General features: G+C 46.4%; 1 protein-coding gene and 1 non-coding gene across 4 annotated transcripts in view; one reads left to right on the top strand and one right to left on the bottom strand.

The window, feature by feature from the left end:
- Positions 1–22,940: 22,940 nt before the first annotated feature.
- Positions 22,941–23,012, bottom strand: TRNAG-UCC (transfer RNA glycine (anticodon UCC)). The gene has a single exon. It is a non-coding gene; the product is annotated as a tRNA-Gly (tRNA).
- Positions 23,013–23,261: 249 nt separating this feature from the next.
- Positions 23,262–23,725, top strand: part of DPP9 (dipeptidyl peptidase 9) — a 41,504-nt gene continuing 41,040 nt past the window's right edge. For all 3 annotated transcript variants that reach the window (XM_066275218.1, XM_066275236.1, XM_066275245.1), the window contains exon 1: positions 23,262–23,396. The gene's annotated coding sequence lies outside the window, so the exon portion shown is untranslated. The remainder of the gene's footprint in view (positions 23,397–23,725) is intronic.

Raw genomic sequence — 23,725 nt, forward strand, 5'->3', positions numbered from 1 at the left:
TCCAAGTGTTCCTTTACATGCATTTCTGTAATCAGCTTTGTGCCCCTGTGCATGTACCTACAATACATCCGTGGTTCTCAAACTTTTTGAAGTCAGGATGCATTTAATTTTTTTATTTTTTATTTTTTATTTTTTTTTTTCATTTTTCTGAAGCTGGAAACAGGGAGAGACAGTCAGATAGACTCCCGCATGCGCCCGACCGGGATCCACCCGGCACGCCCACCAGGGGCGACGCTCTGCCCACCAGGGGGCGATGCTCTGCCCATCCTGGGCGTCGCCATGCTGCGACCAGAGCCACTCCAGCGCCTGAGGCAGAGGCCACAGAGCCATCCCCAGCGCCCGGGCCATCTTTGCTCCAATGGAGCCCCGGCTGCGGGAGGGGAGGAGAGAGACAGAGAGGAAAGCGCGGCGGAGGGGTGGAGAAGCAAATGGGCGCTTCTCCTGTGTGCCCTGGCCGGAATCGAACCCGGGTCCTCCGCACGCTAGGCCGACGCTCTACCGCTGAGCCAACCGGCCAGGGCCAGGATGCATTTAAAATCCTACAAATAGACCTGTGGTGTCGCAGTGGATAAAGCGTCGACCTGGAATACTGAGGTCGCCGGTTCAAAACCCTGGGCTTGCCTGGTCAAGGCACATATGGGAGTTGATGCTTCCTGCTCCTTCCCCTGTTCTCTCTTTATCTCTCCCTCTCCCTCTCTCTCTCTCTCTCCCCCCCCTCTAATAAAAATGAATAAATAAAATCTAAAAAAAAAAAATCCTACAAATAACTGTAGGCACACTATATACAGATTTCTGAGAAATATGTTATAATAATAAAGTCAAATATTAAAGAAAACAATATAAAGTCCAAGAGTGCTTTTATGTCAATTAAATGAAATAAATATGACAAAATTAAATTTATTCTGACATTAAAAAACATTTTTATGTTACATTTTTTGAGTTATGCTTTTTAGAATTTGTAAAAAAGGTGTTAAAAAGTAAAAAAATGACAAAAAAGTTATCTTTTTATATATATAGATACATTCTTAGTAAGATTTAGTAAATTCGGCAGGTCCCGGCACAAATGTGTTTTTTCATTCTTGTGTTTATGAGAAACATGAGCCTGATGTGTCCTAGTGATTTCTTCAATGTTTGGGCATATATTTGAAAGGCAAACTCTCATTTCCTCATCAATATATTGAAGAATTCCTTTCTCTTTACTCTTAATTGTGTTGAGTACAGAAAACCCCCACCATACTTATCATCTTAACTTTACATCAAACAAAGGATAGAAGAAACTTGCCTCCAGTCTTTCCAGGGAATATGGGGGGTAGTGTAAACAATCCAGCACCACAGCTTAACAGCATTTTGCAACCTAATCAGGAAAGTGAAGTGGGGAGTTGGGCAGACTGTCAGCTTACAGCCAATTCCTCACACCTCTGTCCCCCCAAAATCTAAACTCCAAAAATTCTGTTGGTTTTCTGGTCCCCAACAGGCACATATTTCTCTGGAATACCATAGGGCACACCTGGAAATCTTCTAGGGCGCACCAGTGCACCCTGGCACACACTTTGAGAACCAGTGACCTACATTCATATAGGTATTTGAGTTCGATTGGATGTATATGGGCATGCAATGCTGTGTGTGAGTGACTTGTGCGCTTGGATGTAGGGGTGTACATGCATTGGTCATATGTGTGTGACTCCAGAAGTGAGTATGCACACATTTAGGAGTGTGTGCATGATGGGAGCTTAAGGTAAAAATCGGGAAATGAAGATCTGTCATCTTATTAACAGTATTGTAACAATATTAATTTCCTGATTTTGAGAATGGTTTTAGAGGTATGTAAGATGTCATTATTGGCGGAAGCTGCGGGAAGTTCAAGGGGTCGACTGTGCTATATTTGCAACTTCCTATGGAACCTATACTTATTTTTTAAATAAAAGGTTTTAAAAATCTGGAACCGAGAAACACATTTCACACACTTTTGTGTCTCCTTAAAACAATCAGAAGAAGCCTGACCTGTGGTGGCACAGTGGGTAAAAACTTCAACTTGGAATGCTGAGGTCACGGGTTCAAAACCCTGGGCTTGCCTGGTCAAGGCACTTATGGGAGTTGATGCTTCCTGCTCCTCCCCCCCTTCTCTCTCTTTCTCTGTCTCCTCTCTCTAAAAAAATGAATAAATAAAATCTAAAAAAAAATTTCAAAAAAACTCAAAAAGCAATCAGAAGAAAATGCAAAACATCTAGGCAGCCAATCTATGATTTATTTCACGTAAGATTTTTAACTGAGGGAATGGTTGATGCCCTAAATCTACCAGGTGGGGCTTGTGATTCAGGCTCCATGTGTGTTGGGAGCAGTGGGCAGGGTAAGGAGACTTAGACCCAACCCAGGCAGGTGCAGCCATGTGGCTGGCTGGTGACTCAGGAAGACCTGGGAGGGGACTGGGAACCTACAGAGTGAAGTTTAGAATCTGGCGCATTAGCAAATGTGCGGGACTTCACAGGTAAAGACAAGGAAATTTAATCAAAGTGGTGTGGAAAAGTCAGTGGCATTAAATCTCTTGGGGTGTCAAGAGAGTGAGGAACAAAGCAGCTAATCCCCAGGGGTGTCAGGTTGTCGGACCACCTGCTGCTGTGGGGGTCCTCCATAAACCCCAGGATCTGGGGCTGAAGCAGAGTGGGGAGGCAGAGACACTGAGATGCAGAGAGATAATGAGTCAGGGAGGGAGGGAGACAGAGTCCAGGGGAACACACACACACACACACATACACACACACACACACACACACACACACACACACACACACACTGACACATAGAGACCGTGAGAGATAGACAGATGGAAAGAAAGAGAGGCAGAGAAAGAAAAGCAGAGAGAGAAAGACAAAGACAGACACAGAGACAGAGAGGGAGAGACATAAAGAAATCATGTAAACATTTGCTGCCTCTATTAAGCCATTTTCTGCTTGCTTAAAAGCATGGATTGCCTGACTTGTGGTGGTGCAGTGAATAAAGCATTGACCTGGAACACTGAGGTCCTGGGTTTGAGGCCTCAGGCTTGCCTGGTCAAGGCACGTAGGTAGTTGATGCTTCCTGCTCCTCCTCCCCTTCTCTCTTCTCTCTCTCCCTCCTCTCTAAAATAAATAAATAAAAATTAAAAAAAAATAAATAAAAGCATGGATCAATTAATTGGTCCATTCAATGGTTTTCTCTCAGCAGGCCAGTAATGTATCAGTTACCTATTTCCGTGTGACAAACCATCTCAAACTTACAGGCTTCATCAATTCATGATTTCTACGGTTCTGTGGTTTGGCTGAGCAGTTCTTGCCTGGGCACATTCATGCGGCTGCATACAAAGGGCAACTGAGCTGGGCCTTCAACAGACCGAGTAACCCCTTGCTCAAGCCAGCTGGTGGGTCCAAGCTGGCGACCTCCGCTCAAGCTGGCAACGCTAGGGTCTCGAACCTGGGTCCTCTGCATCCCAGTTCGACACTCTATCCACTGTGCCACTGCCTGATCAGGCAGACGATGCTTTTCTTCAAAACCTCAGCTCACTCTGAATTTCTGGAGGAAGGGCACACAGTGGATGATGTTGCCAGGATCCTGGGGCACAAAAATTACCTCTGCTCAAATGTTTACTTTTCTGTGAGGCCTACTTTGGTCACAATAAAATTTTTTGACAAACCCCCATCCTTTTTTTGCCACCATTTTTTCCCTGCTTTATTAATACCATCTAATATGACATAGTTTATGTACCGATACTATTTCCTAACTACCTCTCCCACTGCAGTGTAAATTTCATCAGGGCAGTGATTTTTAATTGCTTTGTGCACTACATGCGCTGTAGGCACTCAATAAATATTAATCAAATGAGTAAGTGGATTTTATATATATCAATATATATAAATTGCTCACAAAAACTAGGGGATATTGGCCCTGGCAGGTTGGCTCAGCGGTAGAGCATCGGCCTGGCGTGCGGGGGACCCGGGTTCAATTCCCGGCCAGGGCACATAGGAGAAGCGCCCATTTGCTTCTCACCCCCCCTCCTTCCTCTCTGTCTCTCTCTTCCCCTCCCACAGCCAAGGCTCCATTGGAGCAGAGATGGCCCGGGCGCTGGGGATGGCTCCTTGGCCTCTGCCCCAGGCGCTAGAGTGGCCCTGGTCTCGGCAGAGCGACCCCCCCCCCCAGGGGCAGAGCATCGCCCCCTGGTGGGCAGAGCATCGACCCTGGTGGGTGAGCCAGGTGGATCCCGGTCGGGCGCATGCGGGAGTCTGTCTGACTGTCTCTCCCCGTTTCCAGCTTCAGAAAAATACAAAAAAACCCCAAAAAAACAAAAAAACAAAACTAGGGGATATTTAAAAATTAATATGAAACAATAAAATATCCCCTAATTTTTGTGAGCAAAGTGTATAATTCAGCCATGAGAAAGAAAAAAACCCTGCTATATATGACAACATGGATGGAACTTGAGGGCATTATGCTAAGTGAAATAAGACAGAGAGGTCTGACCTGTGATGGCGCAGTGGATAAAGCGTTGACCTGGAAAACAGAGGTCGCCAGTTCAAAACCCTGGCCTTGCCCTGTCAAGGCACATACCACAAGGAACCAATTAACAGCTAAGAGTAAAGCAATAACTTTGCGTCCCCCCCCCCCAGCTCCTCTCTATTAAAATAAAAAATAAAATATTTTTTTTAAAAAAGAAATAAGACAGAGAGACAAACACTGTATCATCTCACTTCTGTGTAGAACCTAAAATAGCTGAACCTAAAAAAACATAGTAGAATAGTGGTCACCAGAGGCTTGGGATGGGAGAGATTAGGGAAATGTTGTCTGAGGTCACAAATTTGCAGCCAGTAAATAAATGAGTCCTGCAGATGGAATGCACAGCAGAGTGGTTATAGACAACAATACTGTATTGTAAACTTTGAAGTTGCTAAGAGGCTAGATCTTAATTGTTCTCAGCACAAAAAAGAAACCGTGATGATGTGACTTGATGGAGGTAACCCTACAGTGGTCACCATATTGCAATATATAAATGTATCAAATCAAAACATTGTACACCTTAAACTTACACAATGTTACTTGTCAATTATGTTGCAACTGAAAAAAATTTTAAAGACCTTATTAAAATTTTACTAATTGTCCTATTGGTGTCTGATATAATACTTTTTTTTAAAGTGAGGAGAAGGGAGCAAGTGGAGCAGGATCTACCTGGCAACCAATCAGCTGAGCTATCCTCAGTGCCTGAGGCCAATGCACTCTCTCGGACCAATCCAGCCATTGGCTGTGGGAGAGAAAGAAGGAAAGAAGGGGAAGAGGGAAGAGAGTGGGAGAGAAGCAGGTAGTCGCTTCTCCTATGTGCCCTGACTGGGAATCGAACCCTGCATGTCCATACGCTGGCCCAATGCTCTATCCACTGAGTCAACCAGCCAGGGCCTGCTTTAATACATTTTAACTAAATTATTCAGATCTTATTTATACAGATCTTATTCAAATTTTACCAGTTCTCCTCTTAATGGGATTAATATTATTAATCCTCTTATTAAAATTAAATTAATATGAAATAATAAAATTCATTCTATTAAATATGAACAGGATTCTGGCCTAGGATCCCACATAGCATTTAGTCTCCTTCAGTCTGAGACAGTTCCTCAGTCTTTTCCTGTCTTTCATGACCTTGACACTTTTTTTGTATTTTTCTGAAGTTGGAAACAGGGAGGCAGTCAGACAGACTCCCGCATGCACCCAACCGGGATCCACCTGGCATGCCCACCAGGGGGCGATGCTCGCTCCGTTGCAACCACAGCCATTCTAGCGCCTGAGGCAGAGGCCACAGAGCCACCCCCAGCGCCTGGGCCAACTTTGCTCCATTGGAGCCCTGGCTGCGGGAGGAGAAGAGAGAGACAGAGAGGAAGGAGAGGGGGAGAGGTGGAGAAGCAGATGGGCGCTTCTCCTGTGTACCCTGGCCGGGAATTGAACCCGGGACTCCTGCACACCAGGCCGACGCTCTACCACTGAGCAAACCGGCCAGGGCCGACCTTGACACTTTTGAAGAGAACTGGTAAGATACTTTGAAGAATATTCCTCAGTTTAGGTTTGTCTAATGTTTGCTTATAATTAGATTGAGGTTATGCATTTTGGGGAAAGAAACCATAGAAATGATGTGTTCTCAGTGCATTGTATCAAAAGGTACATGATGTCAATATGTCTCATCATCGATGATAACCTTGACCCCTTGGCTATGGTGAGTGATGCAGACCAGGCATCTCCACTTGGAAGTGACCATTTTCCCCTTTGTAATTCATAAGTATCTTGGGACAGATCGATACTTTGAGACCATGCATGTATGTGTACACTCAGATGTTTGCTCACTGATTTTAGCATATGGTAGATTTGGAAGGTCAAGCCAAAAGAATGATTCTCAAGTTTTTAATGTAGACACTGTAGGTGTTCCACCCATGTCTCCTCAGGCCAATCCAGAGTCACCTGCTATCAATTCCTGAATCTTGCAAGTTGATCATATTCTCTGGTCAGGACACTGAGCTTGGCTAGCATATGAGTGTGTGTGTGGGAGGGGAGGCAGCCAATGCCCCAGTAGGGCCCCTGAACCAATGGGACATGGCAGTTGATGGATAAAGGGAGGGACAACTCTCAGAACACACGATGTAGTCTTCTTAAGTGACCAGCAGGCATGAGCCTCTGTTGCCTATGGTGATCACCCCCGCATCACTCCTCCCCTGCCTGACCTCACTCCTCACCCTCTCTCCTGAGTTTCCTCTGCTCCCACAAACACTGTTTGTCCCTGATCTCTGTCTCAGGAGCTGCTGCAAAGGCTGGTATTCAGGGCACTCTTGTGAGTTCCAGCTTGGATTTGGGGATTTTTAAAAATAGCTTTATTGAGCCTGACCTGTGGTGGCGCAGTGGATAAAGCATCAACCTGGAAATGCTGAGGTCGCCGGTTCGAAACCCTGGGCTTGCCTGGTCAAGGCACATGTGGGAGTTGATGCTTCTGGCTCCTCCCCCCTCCTATCTATCTATCTCTTTCTCTCCTCTCTAAAAAAATGAATAAATAAAAAAAAATTAAAAAAAATAGCTTTATTGAGATGTAATTCACATACCATATAATTCACCCCTTTAAAGTGTACAGTTCATACTGGTATTAGTTTTTTAAAATTATTTATTTATTTATTCATTTTAGAAGAGAGAGAGAGAGAGAGAGGGAGTGAGAGGGAGAGAGAGAGAGAAGGGGGGAGGAGCAGAAAGCATCAACTCCCATATGTGCCTTGACTGGGCAAGCCCAGGGTTTCGAACCAGCGACCTCAGCAGTCCAGGTTGATGCTTTATCCACTGCGCCACCACAGGTCAGGCCTGGTATTACTTTTTATCTGTTCTTAGTCTAGTCACAGAGTTGTGTAACCATTGCCACAATCTAATTTAGAACATTTTTTCGTCTCCCTGAAAGAGGCCCTGTCCCCATTAGCAGTCACTCCCTATCCCTCTCTGTCAGCCCTTGGCAACCACTGCCTGTTTCTGAGGACTTGCCTGTTCTGGACATTTCACATAAATGAAATCCCGTACTGTGTGACCTTTTGTATCTGGCTTCTCTCACTGAGCATCATGTGTTTAGGTTCATCCATGTAGTAGTGAGTGTCAGTGTTTCACTCCTTTTCATGGCTGAGTAATAATATTCCAGTGTGTGGATAGATCATATTCATTTGTTGATGGACATTTGAACTGCTTATACTTTTTGGCTGTTTTGAATAGTGCTTCTATGAACATGGGTGTATGCATTTTTATGAGGCTGGGGCATGGACACAGTCATTTCAGAAGTGCCTTAGACTATGTGCAAAGGTCTTTACACAGGATCTGACACAGAGAAGCAACACACATTTTCTTTTTTTGTTTGTTTATTGATGGGGATGGGGGAAGGGAGAGAGAGAAGGAGGAGAGAGATCAGAAGCATCAACTCATAGTTGCTTCATTTTATTTGTTCATTGATTGCTTCTCATATGTGCTTTGACTGGGGGGCTCCAGCAGAACCAAGTGACCCCTTGCTCAACAGAGGCTTTTGGGCACAAACCAGAGGTCCTGCAATGAAGCCGGTGACCTCGGGATTTCCAGCTGGGGATCTCAGCACCCAGGGTCAATGCTCCAACCACTGCACCACCACCAGTCAGGTAACACACATTTTCATTTATCTCGGGTATAGACAGGACTGGAATTGCTGGGTCACGTGGCAACTTCACATTTAATTTGTTGAGAAGGGTGGTGCTCTGATCCCCTAGTTTTAACCATTGTCTGTTTCTTATAGAATTGCTGGTTTGCCTTTCCCACTAGAATATCAGCTTCACAAAGACAGGGAATTCCCTGTTTTTTTTCACTACTGTGTCCCCTGGGTCAAGCCCAGTGCCTGACATGTAGCAGGTGCCGGACAAATATTTGTTAGGTTAAAGAAAGGAAGTGAGGTCCATGGAGAGCTTAGTACAGTGCTTGGTACATACAATACCTATAACTACTGATTGTACAGCCAAATGCCCTGGGGTGGGGTGGGTGGGATGCCTGGGCCTGGACCTCTTGCTTTTTTTACGCTTGATTGTTTAGGTCTTTCTGTCTCTGTCTTGGTCTCTCTCTCTCTCTCTCTCTCTCTCTCTCTCTCACACACACACACACACACACATCTCCCTCCCTCCCACTGCCACCTTCCTTTATCTGTCTCAGCCTCTGTCTATCTGTCTCTCTCTCTCTTTCTCTTACTGCTCTCTTCTCCCTCAGTCCTCACCCTTTCTCCGTTCTGTCTCAGTTCTTCCTGACTCCCCCTCGGTGACTCTACACCTATTTGTTATCTGTTAAGCAGCTTTCCCTTTCTGTCTCATTTTCTTTTCTCCCTCCTCTCTTGACTTTCAGTGTGTCTTGAGCTCGATCTTGTTCCCTCTGCCCTTCACTCTCTCTTTTTCTGTCCCTCTGTGTGTCAGTTTATTCATATCTGTCTCTGTCTTCCGGCCTCTGTCTGCCTCTCTGGAGATTCTCTGTCTCGTCTTCCTGGCCACCTCCATGCCTTTTAAGTGCAAACAGGAGGGAACTGCAGCTTTGTAGGTCTGGGGACACCCCACCCCCACCCCACCACCTTGGTTGCCAGGGCACTGGGGCTGAGGAGGGGTTGCAGGTTCATTACCCTTATAGTATCTGCCAAGGGCACCCAACTGGTGCAGGAACTGGGCCACTTAAGCCTTTTGGAGCTAATGGTAGCCCATGACCATTTCTTTTGGCTGCTTTCACAGTTGGGATGGGAAAGGGAAGAAGGGGGAAAGAGAAGGGTAAGAGAAGGGAGACGGGGGAGATGGGTGTAGGAAGTGAGAGGAGGAGGGAGGGGGAGAAGTGGGGGAAGATGAAGTGGGAGCTGCAGCTCCATTTCAGGTCTGGAGTGTCTGGGGAAATTCACTGGGCTGGCTGGAGGGAGCAGGAGGCTGGATCCTGGCGCCAGGAGCAGGACTCTCACACACATTTGTATACTGCACATTCTCACTCAGGGGCACCCCAGGGCCACACAGACCCTTAATCACAGCCACCCCTATGCTTCTCAGGCAGTTCTTGGGACCCCCCCTTCCAGGTCTTTGGGATACTGTCCCACAGAATCAAAAAGTACAGCCCCAGAGCCACAAACATGCAGGCTGGGGCCATGGACACAGCCATCCCAGGAGAAGTACCTGAGACCACGTGCAAAGGTCTTTGCACAGGATCTGACACAGAGAAACAGTACATAGGAGACACAGCTCAGCCAAGCACACACAGTCATAGACACACGGGCACATGTCCCCACACACTCACAGAGCATCACAGCCACACAAATGTGTCTATACATATGTTCACTGCATACTTTCTTGTTCACAGGCATATGCACATGTGAGCATATATGTTTACATGAACACAGGCAGATGTACTTATGTCCACACAATGCTCTCACACATGTGTATAAAGATACAAGCACATGTCCACATGCCCACACACATGATCACAGAGACGTGTCAAAATTACACACAGGGACACATGCCACACACTGTCACAGACACATATTACAAATACAACCACACGCACATTCACAGGCACATGTCTACACTTATGCACACATGGTTATACATCGTCACATGTCCACATACACACATGATCACAGATGTTAAAAACACAACCACACAGCAGGCAGGACACAGGCCTAGAACCCTCATCTACAGTCACAGATGGGCAGGTGACAGCACACACTCACACACTCACACTTACACACTCACACATACAGAGTACAAGCAAACTGTGCTTCACACGCACTGCACCAGGAGGCATGAAGAACCCCAAGGGCATGCACTCGCAAGTGAATAAACGGCCTCACACACAGCCACGCACACACTTACTGGCTGCACATGAATGATAGCATATAGCTTCCAAATACCAATGCGTATGGGTTGGGAATTTACCTTCTTACACCTACCTTCATACCCATGGTCAGGCACAAACTATCATGAAAACACACACAGACTCACAGATTCACAGACACACAAGCACATGTTGAAATAGACACAACAGTTACAAAAAATACTCACAACCACAGACAGCCATGCTAAGTCCTCTCCAGCCTCCACCAATGAATGTGTGATGCTGCCCAGGAAAGCCAGCCCAGCATGGCCTGAGCCACTCATGTTTTCTGGAGCAGTTGGCCTTCTGGATCTCTATGTAAAACTACTTACAATGAAAAAGAAAATAAACAGTGTGCAGCTCGAACCAGCTGGATGATGATCTAGATCCCAACCTCCAATTTGCAAAGGAACCCCAGCCACAAGTTGGGCAATCTCTTGGCCTCCCTGAGCCTCTACCTTCTCTTCTAGAAAATTCGGTCATAACAGTCCTCTCCTCAAAGGCCTATTTGGAGGACTATGATCTGATGCCAGCTTAGAAGAGGAACTAGAAGGAAGAGTCCTGCCCTCCCCAGTTCTCCATGTCTGCCTGCCTCTGCCTGCCTCTGTCCCTGGATTTCTCTGTTCTTCTCTGCTGTGGCTCTACCTTTTCTCAGTCTTCTGTCACATGCACATACCAGCCAGGCGAAAGCAGGGAGGTCTCTTGGTTGAGCTGAGTTCTCACAGGTGCTTTGATTTTGAAGAATCAGAAGTGGGGTGTGTGTGTATGTGCATGTTTGTGTGTGCCTGTGTGTGTGAACTGGGGAGCGAGAAGGTTCTGGGTTTGAGACCAGCTTCCTCCAACCCAAGAAACTGAGCTCTTCATTTTTCTAAGAGGCCTTCCATGTTGAGCTAGAGTAGAGGCCTCTCCACCCCTCTTCTGTAGATGAGACCTCCCACCCCCTCTCCTGTCCTCTGGGATCACACTGACTTGACTTATTCTTGACTTTGGGCAAGTCATTGTCTTCTCAGTGCCTCAGTTTCCTCATCTGTATTCTCCCAATAGTCCCTATCAAGCAGGGTGGTCACTTTCCTCCCTCTTCCCTTCTATTTTCTTCCCCTTCCCTTGTGGCCAACTTGGCCCCCTGTCATCTTTAATTGGTTTTTATAGTCCTGAATTCATTGGGCCTCCACACAATCCTGCAAGGTGGGACAAGGCCACAGTTTCCCCCACTGCCTCCTGCCTGGCTAATTGGAGGGCTCCACTAGGGAGAGGTGGCCCCCCAGGCCCTGCCCTCTCCCTGCCACTGCCAGCTTGCTCCAACAGACAATGCCCGGAGCCCGCTGTCCTTAAGGACTGCTGTAATTTTGTCTAATTCAGCCTGGGAGGCAGCAATTAGAGCTAATAAACAGACCCCTACTCGGCTTAGTCTCCTTTCCCTCACTTTCCACCCCTGCTTCCCTCTACTTCTCCCCAGAACAAGGGAGGGCCAGAAGAACAGAAAGGCCCTCCATGCTTTGGTTTTGCCATCTAGAAAATGATTATAGAATTGGTCCCTAGACTGTGTTTGCCTATCTTCCCTTCATTATTGGGCTGGGCAGCCTGCTGCTCAAATCAGCCCCCTTCCCTATGTCCTGAGACACCACTCCCATCCCTCCCTCTGGACACCCTGTCTTCTCTTCCCCCAACTCAGTCTCCCTACACTCTGCCTCAAATTCAAGTTTTGTGATGAAGTTTGGGGGGGTGTTCAACGTGGGTCAGGGTCCTGGCAGGACAGAGCTGGCCTGTTCTAAATGGAGACTGAAAGAGAATTCTACACAAGGCTCATTGACTTAGAGGTTTGGGCAGGGCTAAGGGGAAACAACAACTCCCACCCCCCAGTCAGGGCCAGCAATATATAGGGATAGGGGTGATAAAGGTGAGGGGAGGAAGCAGATAGTGAGTCTCTGAAGAGAATCTTAAGAAAGACTTTATGCCTCCAGATATCTGGGCACCCCGTGGCCCAGTCAAGCTGACACATAAGATTAGCCCTCACATTAAACCACTCTTTGTGAGGAGTAGCTCATTCAACCCTTCATAACACCCAGACTTCATAAATGAGAACCTGAAGTACAGAGAGGGCTAGTAGTTTATCTGATGTCATACAGCAATTAAATGGCAAGCCTGAGATTTGACCTCAGGTACCAATGCCTGTGTGCCTAATGACTAGGCTATATAGTGCAGGGGTCCCCAAACTTTTTACATAGGGGGCCAGTTCACTGTCCCTCAGACTGTTGGAGGGCCGGACTATAAAAAAAACTATGAACAAATCCCTATGCACACTGCACATATCTTATTTTAAAGTAAAAAAACAAAACGGAACAAATACAATATTTAAAATAAAGAACAAGTTTGTTTAAATCAACAAACTGACCAGTATTTCAATGGGAACTATGCTCCTCTCACTGACCACCAATGAAAGAGGTGCCCCTTCCGGAAGTGCAGCAGGGGCCGGATAAATGGCCTCAGGGGGCCACATGAGGCCCGCGGGGCCGTCGTAGTTTGGGGACCCCTGCTATAGCGCCTTATGGTATGAATATTGAACAAATGTAGTAGGCTCTTGGGCAAGTTGGCCTTACCTCCTTAAATAAAGAAAAGCGATTTTTAGAAGGGAGTCAATAAAGTTTTTTTTTCTTTTTTTCCTTCCTTCCTTCCTTCCTTCCTTCCTTCCTTCCTTCCTTCCTTCCTTCCTTCCTTCCTTCCTTCCTTCCCTCCCTCCCTCCCTTCCTTTCCTTTCTCTCTCTCCCTCTTTCTTTCATTAAATTTCATTAATGTCTTTCCTGAACACCACAAATTGTGTATTGTGGCCAGACCAATGGCTAAGACACGTTGACCTGGCTTGGGGAAAAGGAGAAATGGCAAAATTTCTAAAGGGACGATCTGTAGACCTTAGTGTTTCTCTGCCTGAGTGGGGACAGGTTTAAGGGGCAGCTGAGGAGAGAGCCAGGCTGAGCAACAGGTGAAGGAGCAACTGCAGTACCACTGACTTACTAGATGCCAGGTGCCTTGCCCAGAAAATCCTGTGCCTCATAGCCCATTTAATGCTGAGGTTAGCACCAGATTCTGACCTGTGGCCCAGTACCTCAGCGGCACCCAAAAAAATCAGTTGTGATTGTTGGAATGCCTGGCCTCTTTATTTTCTCTATGACTCTGCAGTGGTGTGGCAGGAGAAAGGGGGCAAGGAACAGGTTTGGTGCACAAAGAATGTGCAGCAAAAGAACTGGAAATTTGGCTGACAATTTATAATGTGAGTTGTCACATGATGGCTCAGCCTGGTTAGCAGTTAGTGTCAGAGACTTTTCCACTGTAGACTCCATGAAGTCATCAAGAATGAGAATCTCTGCCTGATCAGGCGATGACGCAGTGGATAGAGCATAGGACTGAGATGTGGAGGATCCAGGTTTGAGACCCTGAGGTCGCCAGCTTGAGCGCGGGCTCATCTGGTTTGAGCAAGGCTCACCAGCTTGAGCCCAAGGTCACTGGCTTGAGCAAGGGGTCACTCAGTCTGCTCTACCCCCCCCCCCCATCAAGGCACATATGAGAAATCAATCAATGAACAACTAAGGAACCACAACAAAGAACTGATGTTTCTCATCTCCCTCCCTTTCTGTCTGTCTATCCTTCTCTCCCTCTCTCTCTCTGTCTCTGCCACAAAAAAAAAAAAAAAAAAAGAGAGAGAGAGAGAGAGAGAATCTCCATGTTAGATCTAAAGCCCTGAGATGTGTTCATGGGATGACATTTATAAACAATGGCAGAACCCACATTAGTGTCCTCACCCAGAGGGGTCCGAGGTCAAATAAAATTAACCACGAATACTCTGTATTGGGCACCTGCTATGTGCCAAGCTCCATGGTTAGCCCTTATTTTGTTTAATCCTTCCATTACCCTCCATGAGATTAGCACTGTTATTACCCCACTCACAGATGAGAAAGTTAAGACTCAGAGAAGGAAAGCTACTTGCCCAGCGTCACACAGTGAGGTTGAGTTTACCAGGCCAACCAAGAGAAACTGAGAGCAAAGTGCAGTCTTGGAGAAATTCCAGTAGGTTCTGTATGAGTGTGTGTGTGTGGGTGGGGGGGTGGGGGGAGTGAGGTGGACACACAGATGTGGGAAATAAGAAGAGTTTTCTCATGTCCCTTCTCTCACTTCCCTTCTGATGTCCTAGCCCTCCCTACATTTCGCCTTCATATGGGTGATGATTTGATTGTGCAAAACTATGAATACAATGCAAAGTGAACTCCAGATGCAGAGAGATGAGTGGCGAGTGGCTAAGAGAAAAAGGAAGGAGGCAGGGAGGGAGGAAATTCTCACCCCTCATGTGTGTTCCCCCAAGTCTTCCCCTCCTGTAGCTTCTGCCAACTGCTTCCTTCATTTATCTACCATTCCTGCATCCCCATGGCAAAAATAACAAGACTACTTTGTCACCATCTTTTTTTTTTTTTTCAGATAGGCAGGGACAGAGACACAGGAACATTGAGCTGGTGCTCCTATACGTGGGAATCAAACCAACAACCTCATGCGCTCTAGGATAACACTCCAACACTGAGCTATCTGGCCAGGTTACTGATTTTTAAAGAGACAGAGAAAGGAAGTTTAGAGAGACAGAGAAAGGAAGGAAGAGAGAAGGGATTTGTTGTTCCACTCAGCCGTGTATTTTTTGGTTGCTTCCTGTTGTGTACCTTGACTGGGATCAAACCTGCAACCTTGTTGTTTCAGGACAATGCTCTTTACTGACTGAGCTAACCACTATCCCTTGGGATGGAAGCCATTTCTGTATTTATTAGCACTTGGTTAACTGCGGTGAGGTTTAGAAATGTATGTTCTGGAGTCACAATGCTAGGGTTAAAATCCCCGCTCTCTGACTGGCCAACTGTGTGGCTTCATCTTTTTGGCCCTTAGTTATTAAATCACACCTTATAGGGTAGTAGTGAAGATGAAATGCATTAGAAGAGTGCCCAGTGCCCAGTAGGTCTTCAATAAATGTTATCTATTAATGTGGCTATGGTGATTGATGTGTGTGAGGTAGAATTTAAGGGTCCTCATATTGGGAGTGGACTCCAGCATGGCCTCAGACAAAAGGCATAAATCAATGAAAATGACAAAGATATGGTGGAGTTGGGAGTTTCCAGCTACTGCAAAGCTCAGCTGGTGATCAATCAAAGAATTGTAACCATGGCATTGAGAATAAACATGATTTTTGTTGTTATAACACCAAGGGATAAATAATTTAATTTAAAAGTATTTGTCGGCCCTGGCCGATTGGCTCAGTGGTGGAGCGTCGGCCTGGCATGCAGGAGTCCCGGGTTTGATTTCCGGCCAGGGCACACAGGAGAAGCGCCCATCTGCTTCTCCACCCCTCCCCCTCTCCTTCCTCTCTGTCTCTCTCTTCCCCTCCCGCAGCCAAGGCTCCATTGGAGCAGAGATGGCCCGGGCCCTGGGGATGGCTCTGTGGCCTCTGCCTCAGGCGCTGGAATGGCTCTGGTTGCAACAGAGCGATGCCCCGAATGGGCAGAGCATCGCCCCCTGGTGGGCATGCCAGGTGGATCCCGGTCGGGTGCATGCGGGAGTCTGTCTGACTGCCTCCCCGTTTCCAGCTTCGGAAAAATGCAAAAAAAGAAAAAAAAAGTATTTGTCAATAGCAAAAGATTCCTCTTAGATGATGCAGGGCTGTTGCAGTGAATTGAGGGAGAGTCTTTATAAAATCTCTCTTTCTCTCACTCTCTGCTCTCTCTCTCTGTTACATAGCTCCTAGAGTAGCTTAAATTTGAGCCTTAGTTTCCCCAACTGCAAAATGGGCATGAGAGTCCCAAATACCACAGGGTCTGGTTATAATAAAGAAGTGATTAAAACACCTAGTAGGGCCTGACCTGTGGTAGCACAGTGGAGAAAACGTCGACCTGGAAATGCTGAGGTCTCTGGTTTGAAACCCTGGGCTTGCCTGGTCAAGGCACATATGGGAGTTGATGCTTCTAGCTCCTCCCCCCTTCTCTCTCTCTGTCTCTCCCTCTCCTCTCTAAAATGAATAAATAAAACACCTAGTAGGGACCTGGCACTTTAACTATCATCATCTAACTGCTACTTAACTAAGTCATTAACTATCACTACTTTATTAACTAATTTTTATTTAAAAATTGATACCAGCTGACAGAGTACATCAACTATATCAGAAATGCCTTACTTATTTTTTTTTCAAGATTTTATTTATTCATTATAGAGAGGGGGGAGAGAGAGAGAGAGAGAGAGAGAGAGAAGGGGGAGGAGCAGGAAGCATCAACTCCCATATGTGCCTTGACCAGGCAAGCCCAGGGTTTTGAACCGGCAACCTCAGCGTTTCCAGGTTAATGCTTTATCTACTGCGCCACCACAGGTCAGGCACTTATTTATTTATTTTGGTATTTTTCTGAAGTTGGAAATGGGGAGGCAGACAGACTCCCGCATGCGCCCGACCGGGATCCACCCGGCATGCCCACCAGGGGACGATGCTTTGCCCATCTGGGGCATCACTCTATTGCAACCAGAGTCACTCTAGTGCCTGAGGCAGAGGTCACAGAGCCGTCTTCAGCACCTGGGCCAACCTCTGCTCCAATGGAGCCTTGGCTGCGGGAGGGGAAGAGAGAGACAGAGAGGAAAGAGAAGCGAAGGGGTGGAGAAGCAGATGGGCGCTTCTCCTGTGTGCCCTGGACGGAAATCGAACCCAGGACTCCCACACGCCAGGCCAACGCTCTACCACTGAGCCAACCGCCCAGGGCCAGAAATGCCTTATTTATTGATTTTAAAAAGACTCAAAGCAAATAGTCTATATTCTTAACATTTTTAATGGATTTTAATTATGAAACAAATGCTTGGCTCATCCAAGTTCAACATGATAAAAGGGTATATAATGAAAAGCGAGGCTCTCTCTTACCTGTTTGAAAATAATTTCTTTTTTTTTTTTTTTTGTATTTTTCTGAAGTTGGAAACGGAGAGAGACAGACAGACTCCCACATGCGCCTGACCGGGATCCACCCGGCACGCCCACCAGGGGGGTACGCTCTGCCCACCGGGGGGATGCTCTGCCCCTCCGGGGTTTTGCTCTGTTGCGACCAGAGCCACTCTAGCGCCTGGGACAGAGGCCAAGGAGCCACCCCCAGAGCCCGGGCCATCTTTGCTCCAATGGAGCCTCGCTGCGGGAGGGGAAAGAGAGACAGAGAGGAAGGAGAGGGGGAGGGGTGGAGAAGCAGATGGGCGCCTCTCCTATGTGCCCTGGCCGGGAATCGAACCCAGGACTTCTGCCCGCCAGGCCGACGCTCCACCACTGAGCCAACCGGCCAGGGCCTCATGGCTTTTATTTTGTTTTTAGTTATCTTGATTACCTTGAACTTCATCTGTATAGAGGCAGACTAATTTAGTTACTGCTACAAATTACGGTGTCTCCTGTTTGATTCTAGCAATTTCACAAGTGTATTTTCACATGTCTGCCTGTGCAAAGAACAACCAACCCCATCTGTTGTTTGCTTTTTTAACTTTAAGTGTCTTAGGGGGGGGCTTTTTTTACATCAGCCCATCCTTCTTGCTCCCTCCCATATTCTGGGTATCATTCTTTAGCCCAATGAATTGTAGAAGAAAAGAGGTTTTGATCTTAAAGCCATGACTCTCTTACCCCACATGGTTTTCTGCATGTTTGGGATAGTTTAGAAAGTAGAAACTCAACTTGCATAAAAGTGGATGAGTGGAAAGTCAGTCCCGTCTAAGTCCCCATGCCTCCCAGGTGCCTTACCCAAAAGTCATAGCCAGCCAGCCACCTCTACTGCTCATTTCATGAATTCCTTCCAGAGATATTCTATGCATATGCCCAATCACATTTCTATCTATCTATCTATATATCTCCTTTTGGATCATGAATTCTATAAATAACCACATATGATATACACTTCCTCAAATTGCCCCATTCAAAACACAAAGGGCCTACTCATTCATTTTATGGCCTTTCCAAACTGTGGGTGGACATTTGGGCTGTTTATGTTCTTTTGTTCAGAAACCTATTGGACTACTGTGTCTTATTCTACTTATGATCCTGAAGGCCCAGGCCAATATTCTAATGGTTGGTTTAGATTCATAGCCTTTATTTTATTTGAGGGTATCTTGATTACCTTGAACTTGATCTATGTAGTAGGTAGTCTAGTCTTGTGCTGTGGATTTTGGAGCCAGACCAACTGGCTTTGAATTGCAATTCTCTTATTTATAAGCGTTGTGATCTTTGGCAAATTACTTAACTTCTCTGTGTCTCCTTGAGCTTGTTACTAACTTCTCTGTGCCTTGGTCTTCTCACCCATTAAAAGGACATTGAAGATGTTGATAGCATCTGGGTCATTGTTAGGAGAACTCAATGAGTTAAAAATGTTTCATTTTCTTAGAACAGTTCCCAGCATGCACTTTCAGTATTCCATGTATATTGTTCTCAGACATACACAGGAATCAGATGCAGCAAGCCCTGCAAGAAAAGCTTCTCCAGACTGGAGATATTGAATGTCTATGCATTGATCTTCTTTTCTTCCTCTTTCTTCTTCCTCCCTCCACCATTTGCTGCAGACCCCTAGATTGCATTGACACCTATTAGGATAGGCCAGCACCCTTGCCTGCTGAGGCAGTCTGTTGGGGACAGAGACACTTCTGCAAATACTGGGATGTGTGTTGGGGGAGAAAAGTGTCTGACTTTGAGATGGTGAGGTCTGGGGCTCAGAGTGAAACTAGAAGGGAGGATGGGGTGGGCAACAGGGAAGGGGTAGTGTTGGGGGGGATCAGGGCACTGTGCCACGCTCTGCTGGCCATGCTCTTGCTGACATCTAGTGGAAAGACAGAATTATCATCCTTTTCATCCAAAGTAACTCTAAGTGTGTAGCCTCCACCAGTACATCTAACCGACCTCATGAGCCCCCACACTGTGTCCATCTTTGGGCTGTCATGAATCATGCTGTGGTGAATATCTGTGGACAAGTTTTTGTGTGGATGTATGTCTTCTGTTTTCTTGGATGGATACCTAGCGAGTGAACTTGTTAGGTCAGATGGTCATTCTACAGTTAACTTTTTGAGAAATCACCAGACTGTTTTCTACAGCAGCTGTACCATTCTACATTCCCACCAGCCATGCATGAGGGTTCCAGTTTCTCCAAATCATCACCAAAATTTGTACTGTCTGTCTTCTTGATTATAGTCATCCTGGTGGGTGTGAAGTGGTAAGTCCCGTCAATATGAGGTTCTAATATCCCTCAGACAGCCTGACCAGACAGTGGCGCAGTGGATAGAGCATTGGACTGGGATGCAGAGGGCCCAGGTTCGAGACCCTGAGGTCGCCAGCTTGAGCGTGGGCTCATCTGGTTTGAGCAAAAAAAAAAGCCCACCACCTGACCAGGTGGTGGTGCAGTGGATAGAGCATCGGACTGGGATGCGGAAGGACCCAGGTTCGAGACCCCGAGGTCGCCAGCTTGAGCGATGGCTCATGTGGTTTGAGCAAAGCTCACCAGCTTGGACCCAAGGTCGCTGGCTCCAGCAAGGGGTTACTCTGTCTGCTGAAGGCCCGTGGTCAAGGCACATATGAGAAAGCAATCAATGAACAACTAAGAAGTCACAACGAAAAACTAATAATTGATGCTTCTCATCTCTCTCCATTCCTGTCTGTCTGTCCCTGTCTATCTCTGCCTCTGTAAAAATAAATAAATAAATAAAAATTAGTGTTTAATATCCCTCAGACAGCCCCTTGTTGCCAGCCCCAGCTTGAATTTCTGTCCCTGTTTCTCTCCCCTACCTCAAGTTCACAAAGTAGATAGTCAGTAAATACTTGTTTAATGAATGAATAGATGGATAGGTGGACAGATGGATGGGATATTATAATATATATTAGCTGTCAAAAGTAATGTTACAAGAGGATGTTTAATGAGGAGGGTAATTGTGGTTGGCAGAATAATGCCACTTCCCCAAGCCCACATCCTAATCTCTAGAATTAGTGACTGTGCTCCCTTATATTGCAAAAGGAACTTTGCAGATGGGATTAAGTTAAGGATCTTTTTTTTCTCCGTTCTTTTCCAAGTGAGAGGAGGGGAGGTAGAGAGACAGACTCCTGCATACACCCCAACAGAAATCCACCTGGAAACTCCCATCTGGGGCCCATGCTCTGCCCATCTGGTGCTATGCTCTGCCCATCTGAGCTGTTTTTAGCACCTGAGGTAGAGGATCCAGGGAGCCAGCCTCAGCCTCAGCCCCTGTGACCAACACATTAGAATCAATCAAGTCATGGCTGCAGGAGGGGAAGAGAGAGAGAAGGGGAAGGGGAGGGTTGGAGAAGCAGATAGTCACTTCTTCTGTGTGCCCTGACAGGGAATCAAACCCAGAACATCCACAAGCCTGGCTGACACTCTACCACTGAGAAACCAGCCAGGGACAAGTTAAAGATCTTGAGATGGGGGAAGTTATTTTGCATTATCTGGGTGGGCCTGAATGTAACCACAGGGGTCCTTATAACAGGGGGCAAGAAAGTCAAATAAAAAAATGAGATGTGACAATGGAACCAGAAGTTGGAGTAGTGCGGGACCACAAGCCAAGGAATACAATGACCTCTAGAAACTGGAAAAGGCATGGCAATGGATTCTCCCCTAGAGCCTCTAGAAGGGTCCAGCCCTACCCACACCTGGATTTTAGCATCCTAAGGCCAGTTTTTGGCCTTCTGACCTCTAGAACTGTAAGATAATAAATTTGTGTCATTTCCAGCCAGTGTTTGTGGTAATTTGTCACAGCAGCAGTAGGAAACTAATACAGAAGTATTAGTATATATTGTCATGTGACAGTGACCTGTTAGACCATACTGGGCTCTGAGGCAAAAGGGAAAATGTGTGCCTCTCGTATATGTTTTATGTAATTTTTTGGGTGTGTGTGTGTGTGTGTGTGTGTGACAAAGACAGACAGGAGGGGAGAGAGATGAGAAACATCAATTCTTTGCTGTGGCACCTTAGTTGTTCATTGATTGCTTTCTCATATGTGCCTTGGGGGGGGGGCTACAGCAGAGCCAGTGACCCCTTGCTCAAGCCAGTGTGCTTGGGCTCAAGCCAGCAACTATGAAGTCATGTCTATGATCCCACACTCAAGCCACTGACCCAGACCAAGCTGGTGAGCCCACACTCAAGTCAGCAACTTTGGGGCTTTAAACCTGGGTGCTCTGAATCCCAGTCTGACACTCTATCCACTGTGCCACCACCTGGCCAGGCTGTTTTATGTAATTTTTAATGGCTAAATTTACTCCAGAAGTAAAGTTTGAGCATGTTATAAAGTGTTTGCTTCCATTAAATTCAGGAAAGCAAAATTGTAATAAGATCTTAATGTTGTGAAATTCAACATACCTACTTTTAAGTTTTAATATCTTTTTAATAATATTCTGGGGGTAGGGGATAGCCATTAAAATACATAAAAAACAGTTATAGAGAGGCACACATTTTTTCCCCACTGATCTCAGACTCTAATAAGGCTTGGCAAAGCATTGGCAAAATTTGTCTTTATTTAAATTTTTGATATTTTATTCATTAGTTATTTTGCTATTAATTTTATATTTAGAGTAGTGCATTAAAATAATATTTATCTTGATTATTGAGTTTTTTGGAGCCTCCTTAAATTTTGCACCTGAGGTCAGTGCCTTCCTCTCCTCACTCTAATTCTGGGCCTGTGGAGGGGTGTGCTGACAAATTTTAGAGTCTGACCCTAAATTCCTGCCATAACCTTCTTCTCCTTTTATTATCTTAAAAAAGAAAATGAAAACTGGTCTAACTACAAACATGTTAGCTCTGGGTAATGAGATGAAAAGTCACTTTAATTATCTTCTATGTCTGACTTTTTTTACCTTCCGAATTTATTGAACCTAGAGTGCAGATGATAATTACAGAAAGTTCTTGCAGCAAGTGGTTTGGGCTGAAGCAACATGTAGACAGGTGATATTTTCAATAAAGATTGTATTAGAAGAACTAATGAAACATTGCCTTCAGCATGGGTTTGTGAGCAATTTCAGTCTTTGATTGTTTTAATGGGACATGTGTTGAAGATAAAGTAATAATAAAGATGTGTGTTGATTGGATGTTTCCTCTCACCAGCTTCCACTGCATCCAACAGAGTATTTAGGAAGAACAGAAATCATCTTGGATGACCCCAATCAAATGATACAGTATTCATTTCAGAAACTCTCATGTAATAATTTTTGTAATATCATTTATTTATAGCAATCCAAAAAGATCTGCAGTCTGCTGATTTCTTAGTGGAGCGGTTATCACATTCGCCTCACACGCAAAGGATCCCGGATTCCATCCCGGGTGGAGTACGCTCACTTTTCTTTATTGCAGGAATTTAATATTTACTTCAAAGTAACTATAATGGAAATTTTGGTTAGGTTAATTTTCTATCTCTTGTCTTTTTGAAAATTTTTAATTTAAAAGATTATTTGAAATTAACTGAAATTCTAATTCGAGCCATTATTTGCTATAAAAAAAAAAAAAAACCACACTAAGTGCAAAACATATACCGTTGTATGCGTTGGCCGGGAATCGAACCCGGGTCAACTGCTTGGAAGGCAGCTATGCTAACCACTATACCACCAACGCTACTGCCAGATGTGATTTGGCGAGGTTCCTTTAGTAGGAAATATATTCGCGTGGTTAGGCGATACCAAATTATATGGGGATATCTTTGCCTGGCGTCTCTCAGTGCATCGGAAGACACCGTCCATGAGATGTCCCACGCAAGGGCCGCGCCCGCAGGTCCCCCCAGAGCCGCGGAAGCCTTGGTGCCGGCCGGGCGGTGACCAATCCCAGGCCGCCCCCTGGGCCGCTCGACTTCCGGGTCAAAGGAACCTGAGATTCAGAGTCCCCCGCGCCCGCCACTTCCGGGGCCGCAGTCCCGGGCATGGACCCGCGAGTCTGAGGCGCCTCCGGCCCCGGGACGTCCTGGCCAGCCTGGGCGCCGCCCTGCGCCAGCCCCGAGCCCTGGTGAGCAGCGCCCGCGCGCCCCGTCCTGCCTCAGCCGCGACTCTGAACCCGTCAGTGACCTGTCCCGGTACCCTCCGCTCCCGCCTCCGTACACTCCGGCCCCACTGTGGACCTCACTCCCGGTCTTTCCAGTCCCTGTGTTGGTTTCCTCTCCGCCTCGTCTCCTCACCCCTTCTTCCCCTCCCGCCCTTTCTCTGCTCGAGCCACCTCTCAGCCTCTCCGTGGCCCGGCCTCGCCTCCCCACCCATCCCGTCGCTGCCCGAGTCACCTGGCTCTGGCCCCTTCCGGGTGTGGCCGCAACCCAAGAACGCCCCCTTTCCTTACAGGCT

This window comes from Saccopteryx bilineata, chromosome 1, assembly GCF_036850765.1.
Source record: "Saccopteryx bilineata isolate mSacBil1 chromosome 1, mSacBil1_pri_phased_curated, whole genome shotgun sequence".
NCBI classification, from domain to species: domain Eukaryota; kingdom Metazoa; phylum Chordata; class Mammalia; order Chiroptera; family Emballonuridae; genus Saccopteryx; species Saccopteryx bilineata.